This window comes from Gekko japonicus, unplaced genomic scaffold (genome assembly GCF_001447785.1).
Source record: "Gekko japonicus isolate JY-2015 unplaced genomic scaffold, Gekko_japonicus_V1.1 scaffold1109, whole genome shotgun sequence".
Classification (NCBI taxonomy): Eukaryota; Metazoa; Chordata; class Lepidosauria; order Squamata; family Gekkonidae; genus Gekko; species Gekko japonicus.
In genome coordinates this window covers 310,347-318,286 of record NW_015169205.1, presented here as the reverse complement: position 1 = coordinate 318,286, position 7,940 = coordinate 310,347, and the positions used below count along the sequence as shown (strand labels likewise).

General features: G+C 45.9%; 1 protein-coding gene and 1 long non-coding RNA gene across 2 annotated transcripts in view; one reads left to right on the top strand and one right to left on the bottom strand.

The window, feature by feature from the left end:
- The window catches only part of LOC107114763, a 13,785-nt gene extending 7,842 nt beyond the window's left edge, over nucleotides 1–5,943 (bottom strand). Inside the window, exon 1 of the long non-coding RNA XR_001482654.1 lies at nucleotides 5,856–5,943. This is a non-coding gene — a long non-coding RNA (uncharacterized LOC107114763). The remainder of the gene's footprint in view (nucleotides 1–5,855) is intronic.
- Nucleotides 5,944–6,532: 589 nt separating this feature from the next.
- Nucleotides 6,533–7,940, top strand: part of MST1R (macrophage stimulating 1 receptor) — a 76,771-nt gene continuing 75,363 nt past the window's right edge. Inside the window, exon 1 of the mRNA XM_015416352.1 lies at nucleotides 6,533–6,563. The gene's annotated coding sequence lies outside the window, so the exon portion shown is untranslated. The remainder of the gene's footprint in view (nucleotides 6,564–7,940) is intronic.

Sequence of the window (7,940 nt, the reverse complement as noted above, 5' to 3'; positions counted from 1 at the left end):
TTTATTTTACAAAATGCCCTCACAAAAGCTACCAAGGCAGCTAACAAATTAAAATATACATAATAAAATCACATTTTAAAACAATTAAAAGCAACTAAACAACAACTCATCATTAAAACAATTAAAATCAGCACTAAAATCTATACAAAGCATAAAATAACAATTAAAACATTGGGCAGGAAGAGAGATCAATGAGGGAACATTAAAAAAATGTTTTCACTCACTGGCAGAACCTGGCAATGGAAGGGGACAGACATATCTATCTAGAGAGAGAGTTCAGGTGGCAGAACCATAAAGGCCTTCTGGGTTGCCACCAGCGTTCCCTCTAAGCTGAGTTAGTGTGAGCTAGCTTGCAGGTTTTTAGCTTCCAGCTCACACATTTTTGTCTTAGGTCAGAAAGGATGGCTCCAGAGCAAACTAATTTATGCAGAAGCCAAATTGCTTGTTCACAATTTTAATGCCAGTAGTTCACAAAGTAGAATTTTTGCTCACAAGACTCCACAACTTAGAGGGAGCACTGGTGGCCACGTGCCTAATCTCAGAAGGAGGGGCACCCAAAGCAGAGCCTCCAAAGATGAACTTAATTGTCAGGTGGGTTCATGGGGGAGTAGGCAGTCCTTCAGGTATCTTGATCCCAAACTATATAGGGCTCTAAAGGTCAACACTAGTGAATTGTGCCCAGAAACCCATTGTGAGCCAGGGTAGATGGGACAAGTCTGAAGTGATATGATCCCTACGACCCACTGCAGCCAACATCCTGGGGGCAGCATTGTGCAATAATTCCAGTTTCCGAACACTTCTCAAGGGCAGCCCTATGTACAGTGCAATCTATCTAGATATAACCAGGGCATGCACCACAATGGCTAGATCTTTTCTGCCCAGGAAAGGCTACAGCTGGCTAACCAAATGAAGCTGGTAAAAGGCAGTTCTGGCCACTGTAGTAGGCCTAGGTTCAAGAGTACCACCCGACTATGGACTTGTTTGTTCAAGGGGAGTGTAACCCTCTCCATAATGTGTGACACCTTAAATCTCGGGTCAGACTTTCAGCTCGCTAATAGCTCTTCCATCTTGTTGGGATGAAGCTTCACTTTATTAGCCCGAATCTACTCCAAAACTGTCTCCAGGCACCAATTCAGGTTCTCTACAACCTCTCTGGGATCAGCTGGAAGTGCAAGGTAGAAGTGAGCATCATCTATATGATGGTTGCCACCCAGCCCAAATCTTCTGATGACCTCACCCAGCAGTTTCATGAAGATGCTAAACATCATGGGGATAAGATGGAGTTAAGGCCAAAGGCCAAGGGGCTGAGCAGCAGTCCCTCAGCACCACATTCTGAACCCTGTCCTCCAGGTAGGTCCAGAACCACTGCATCCTAGACAGACAGTCCAGAAGGATACCATGATTGATGGTATCAAAAGGTACCCGGAAGATGAACAGTCATACTCCCTCTGAAGAAGGGAGCAGTGACTCACAAAAGCTCATGCCCTGCCAAATATCTTGTTAGTCTTTAAGGTGCTACTGGACTCCTGCTCTTTTCTACTGCTACAGCCAGACTAACACAGCTACCCATCTTGATCATATTCCCTCTTGTTTTAGTTTAGCTGCAAAAAGCAGAAGTGTGCTGATATGGATCAAGTATGGCACTGAGGGAAAGGCATTTTAATTCTTCCAACATCAAACATGATTGCCTTGTCACAAAGCAGCCACCCCCACAGGTTGCTTTAGCCCCAGTGGGCCTTTCCCCCCCTCTTTGAGCTAAAAGCAACCAGGGCGCATTTGAGGGGGAAAACATGCAGATGAAGGAGAAAATTTCCTCCCATTTACTGTGCCAATGTCCTGATCATACATCCCCCATACATGTAGCTTGGTCCCAAGAAAGCCATCTCTTACTACACAGGTGTGTTGGTCATTGTCTTGGACCTCACAGCAGGACTTATCCTTGGCTCATATCTATGTAAACTCTCCAAATAACTTCTTCTACAGGGAGCTGATGGGGCTAAAAATTGATTAAATAATGCATCTCTCTAGTCCTGTGGGGTCCTATATCACACAGCTCTTCTGTTCCTGTTGTGAGACTATTTGAGATTGAAGTGTGCCTGAACATTATGCTCACACTCCACTTTTTTCCTTTGGTTTCCTGCTCCTGTTGGAAGAGCTTTCATTTTTTTCTGCCTTGTGTTTATTCCTGTTTTGTACCAGTGTTTGCTGTATTAATACGTAAAGAGTGAAAGGGAGATACACATATAGAAATACACAGTAGAAATATGCCAGAGAGTCATATACAGCCACAGTGAACCATATAACTGCAGAGCCTCTGTCCATCATCTTCAAGGCCTCCTGGAGGACTGGGGATGTGCCACAAGATTGGAGGAGAGCGAATGTTATTCCTATCTTTAAGAAAGGGAAGAAGGATGACCCGGGAAACTACAGGCCGGTCAGTCTGACTTCTGTTGCTGGGAATATATTACAGCAGGTTTTAAAGGGATTGATATGTAAGCATCTGAAGGACCGCTTAGTGATCCAGGGAAGTCAGCATGGTTTTGTCCCCAACAGATCTTGTCAGACCAACCTGACTTCCTTCTTGGATCATGTGATGAGCTTACTGGATCATGGGAACTCTGTTGATGTGATTTACCTGGATTTCAGTAAAGCTTTTGATAAGGTTCCCCATGACATTTTGATGGGCAAATTGGAAGAGTGTGGACTGGACTATAGGACAGTTCAGTGGATAGGGAACTGGTTAGAGGACCGCACCCAAAGAGTGGTGGTCAATGGAGTTTCATCAGATTGGAGGGAGGTGTCCAGTGGAGTGCCGCAGGGTTCAGTTTTGGGCCCGATACTTTTCGATATTTTTATCAATGATCTGGATGAAGGGGTAGAAGGGCTACTCATTAAATGATACCAAATTAGGAGGAGTAGCAAACACCCAAGAAGATAGAGTTAAAATTCAACAAGACCTGAATATTCTGGAGAAGTAGGCAGTTGCAAACAGGATGTAATTCAACAAAGATAAGTACACAGTATTACATCTGGGCCACAAAAATGTAAAGCACAAATACTGGATGGGGGATACGTTTCTGGGGAGTAGTGTATGCGAAAGAGATCTTGGGGTAAGGGTGGACTGTAAACTAAATATGAGCAGTCAGTGTGATGCGGTGGCAAAAAATGCAAATTCAGTCTTGGGTTGTATTAAAATGGCCATAGCATCAAAATAGCCCCTCTGTATACTGCTTGGTCAGGCTGCACTTTGAGCACTGTGTGCAGTTCTGGAGGCCTCACTTCAAAAAGGATGTGGACAAAATCAAGAGGGTGCAGAAGAGAGCGACGAGGATGATCAGGGGTCTGGAGATTGAGCCCTACGAGGAAAGGCTAAGGGCCTTGGGAATGTTTTGTTTGGAGAAGAGGAGATTGAGGGGGTACATGATTGCTCTCTTTAAATATTTGAAAGGCTGTCATTTGGAGGAGGGCAAAGAGCTGTTCTAGTTGGCAGCAGAGGACAGGACCTGAAGCAACAGGTTAAAACTATGTGCAGAAAGGTATTGGCTGGATATTAGGAAAAACTTTTTCACGGTCAGAGTGGTTCAAAGGTGGAATCAGCTGCCTAGGGAGATGGTTAGCTTCAGCCAAACATATTTTTCCTGGAACTGAATTACAAATACAGTATAACACAATATACTTTACATAATAACCAGGGGGGGAAAGGAGCTAGCTTGCTGTACTCACCCAAAGTTCACAATTTTACAGTGCATAAGTCAACAATTCTCCATGGGAACACCCCAGAAAGACCACTCTAATAAAGCACAGCTGTACTATGTTACCATGTGTGCTTTTAAATGTATTATTTGTGCTATTTGGAGACTTGGAAAAACAACAGGTCTCCCACCATTACAGATCTCCTGGAATAACACGTAATCCCACTATCTGGTTTGGAATCACAAAAGGACAACATCCTGTTATTGCCTTCCTGGGTCAAGCAACATCTACAAGTCAAAGGTTGCTATGGGAATACAACTTTGACACCTAGCCACATGGCTCCCATTGAAGTTAGGTTTAGAATTTGAATATCGCCCCACTCCCCTCTAGGTAGAGCGTCACAACCCTCCAACCTATAGGTATAGAGAAGGGGACGGATTTCAGGTGTAGATTGGCCTTATGCCAACCCCCAAAACTAGGTTTTAAAAAGAGAGACACAGCCTTTGTTTCTCTGGTTAACCCATCCTTCCTAATACCTTCACCTTTGCAACTTAAGTATACTGCAGGTGATTCTTAAGGAGTTCTCTGGAGTCGCGACCAGAGAGCCCACATGTGTTTGGCTGGACCATCCCGTGTGTTTGTAGAGTCCCTAAAGTTAGTACTTTTGTCCCCATTCTTGTTGCTGAGAAGAATTCCTTCTCGACTGGAACTCAGATAAGTATAAGCGTCACCCTTCTGTGTGTTACCTCATTGTCTGTTGAAGTTATTATTTTCATTACTATTTGTTTTCTGTACCTACTGTGTACTAAGGGAACTTGAGTGAATCTGTGAATGTATCTGTTTTTCGTGTGCTTGAGAACCACCTAGTAAAGGCAACATTTATTCATTAAACCTTAGTGTGTTGTCTCAATTCCTGGGAAATAGGAGCGTTCGTTCTGATTCTGCCCTCTGTATACACGGGTAAATTACTCACGCACGCCCACTGCCATACATAAGACAGAGTTGGGCCACGGAACAATCTCGTTAGGAGGAGTTCCAGTATCAACTAATGGTCCCAAAAGAATTAAAGGAACAACAGTACTTATCTTGCAGAGTTAACACCTATAACTATAGCTAACTATAGTGTGTGTGTGTGTGTGGGGAATCAGCTGGAGTGGAAATTTTGATCATAACACATCACATTGAGAAAAGGTCAACCATCATCTTTGCCAGCATCACTGTTACAAATAAAACTAAAGTTGGAGGGGGAAGGGTGTTGAGAAAGCAATCATCTATCTCCTGGCATCATGTGTGCAACCAAAGTAGGTGAGATGCTAGAGATCCATGAAGGAAAATCTCTGATTTTCTTTAAAAGTAACTGGATACGTGCATTGTGAGATTTGGTGGGACAGTTTTAACCAATGCTCCCTCTAATCTGCGGAGTCTTGTGAGCAAAAATTCTATTTTGTGAGCTACTGGCATTAAAGTTGTGAGCGAGTGACTTGGCTGCTGCATGAATTATTTTGTTCTTGAGCCATCCTTCCTGAGCTAAGACAAAAATGTCTTAATGAGCTGGAGGCTAAAAACCTGTGAGCTAGCTCACACTAACTCAGCTTAGAAGGAACACTGGTTTTAACTCCCCTCACAAAATCATTTTCTGGATAGAAACTGGAGATTTCAAGTAAAAAGGTAAAGGTTCCCTTGCTCGAATCCAACTCTAGGGGGTTGGGGTGCTCATCTCCGTTTCAAAGCCGAAGCGCTGTCCAAAGACGTTTCCGTGGTCATGTGGCCGGCATGACTAAACACCAAGGCTCACGGAACACTGTTACCTTCCCACCGAAGTGGTACCTATTTATCTACTTGCAATGTCTTGCTTTGGAACTGCTAGGTTGGCACCCGGGTCTCAAACTGCTAAACTACTGACCTTCCACAGCCTGCAGTTCAGCGTCGTAACCACTTGAGCCACCGCAGCTAGTAGATTTCAAGTAGTAGAAGAAAAATATAGGTTGCTTAAGAGATCAAGGCTTGGTCTGAACCAAGGCCAGGCACTCAAATTTTCTAAATACGAGCAAAGCTGGCCTCAGCTGCCCAGCATATCTCCTGTGTATTTACAGATGTTTCCCTTTCAAACATTACAGTGTTTACTTGACAACCTACGCACATACACACAAAAACTTGCTTACCATGCAGTGTGAGTCCTGATTCAAACTGCAATGTATGCAATTCAGTGATTTTCTCCCCTCTGCTTTTTGAAAGCCACACACACGCACACAAAACAGCACCGGAGCAGTGCCTGAGCGGAAGGGCGGGATGAGAGAGCCAGTGTAACCCTTTACACGCCTGTCGTTTTCCATCTCAAAAAAATTGCGAGAGGATATTCTGAAGTCCCTGCACTTCTCCCCCAAGTGAAAAAGAAGCCCAGACGGTCAACCTCGTTTCCTAGTGAATTCCCAAAACTTTATTTTCGGCCGCACGAAAAAAATCGCTGGAAGCTCCGAACGCAGAACGCCCAGTGCGAGTCTGGTTATTAGTTACAAACTGTTGCTTAAAAAAAAAAAAAAAAGGGCTATACACTTTTACAGGATTCCCATAAAGTGCCCTACAGCCTTAAGCAACCACACCGCCACCCATCGGGGAACGGCGAGCTCGGGCGAAAGAGGACGATTTGTGTCTTCAGAGTGGGGTTGATAACAGGTGTGGCTGCGACGCCGGGCCGTGAGAGACGACTCCAAAGCGAGATCCTGCCGCCACCAGCAGAAGGGAGCGAAGAAGGAAGGGCAAGAACACGCTGTCTCGGGTCCCGCCCCGCGGAGCCCCTCCCTCTGCCTCCTCCTTCGCAAGCAGCCAACTGAGTCGGTATGTGAGTTCAGAGAGCACGCGACGGCGGCGAGGTGAGTCCTTGGGCGCGCGGGAAGGAGGGGGGGGGTGTCCTTAAGAGGGGCGTCCGCCTTGCGCTGTAGTTGCCGCCGCCTCTTCTTTCACACGAGCAGTTCAGGGGGCCGCGGGGGCGGAGATCCCGAGTCTCGGGGTGGCTGGTGGTGCCTACGGAGCGTGGCAGACTTTTAGTTCAGCTGAAGGGTGAGCAAGGTGCCCGCTGCTCCCGTCTGCCAAGGGGGGGAGGATGGGTGGGGTTCACGAGCCCCGGCTCACCTGTTGCCCAAACTGAAGCTCTTGTGGGAAGAGTGCACCAAGGGCAGCATCTGTTGGACAGCAGGATGCCCTTCGTTGCTGCCTAGAGGGCAATCTGGCTTCCCAGCAAAAATGAGGCCAGCCAGGCGTGGGGGATATGTCTCTGCTTTGGAGTGATCCGACGATCCAGAGTTGGGTTGGGGACTGAATACATGGGGATTTATTTGGGGGGGGGGGGGGGAGAAATGGTTTCATATGAGTGTTTAGGCAGCTACCCTTGCCAGTGAGCTGGGCTTGGAGGTGGCTTTCCAGTGACATTTGCATCAAAGTGGATCTACTGCTTTGTGTTATATGAAGCCTGAAATCACTTTAATACCTCTTAACTCCTCCCAAGTTCTTGATAGCTGATTCAGACTGCATCCCTGGGCACACAGACCCGAGGCTAAGCCTCACTGAACTTAATGGCATTGACTTTTGAATATGCCTCTTTAGTGGTTCTGTAAAATCCTTGTGACTGACAGGAAGGAAATTTATTGGAAGAACAGACTTTTTTAAACAGAGGGTTCTAAGGGTTCCATTGATATGTGTTGGCCTCACTTGACAGCACACATGTGCCTAATGTTGTGTATCTATTAAGTGCCATCAAGTTGTTTCTGACTTATGGCGACCCTATAAATTAATGACCTATCATTAACACCCTTGCTCAGGTCTTGCAAACTGAGGGCTGTGGCATCCTTTATTGAGTCAATCGATCTCATATTGCATCTTCCTCTGTTCCTGCTGCCTTCAACTTTTCCTAGCATTATTGTCTTTTCCAGTGACTCTTGTCTTCTCAGAATGTGACCAAAGTAGGATAGCCTCAGTTTGGTCTGTACATATATAGCACTAGGGCCGTAGCCAGGATTTTGTAATTCAGGGGGCCTTTAAATAAGTCGGGGGGCACTGACATCACAAAATAATTTTAAAAAGAAGTGAAATGTTAAAAACTCACTTTTGTGGCGTTTGCACTCTGCTTGCCTATGCGGGGAAGCAAGCCGTGTTTGGGGAAGGGGTGCTGATGGGGAGTCTTCCAGGTGGCCCAGAGAGCCAGGGGCCTGGGGGCTACATGGAAGTCAGGGGGCCTTGGCAGATGCCCCACA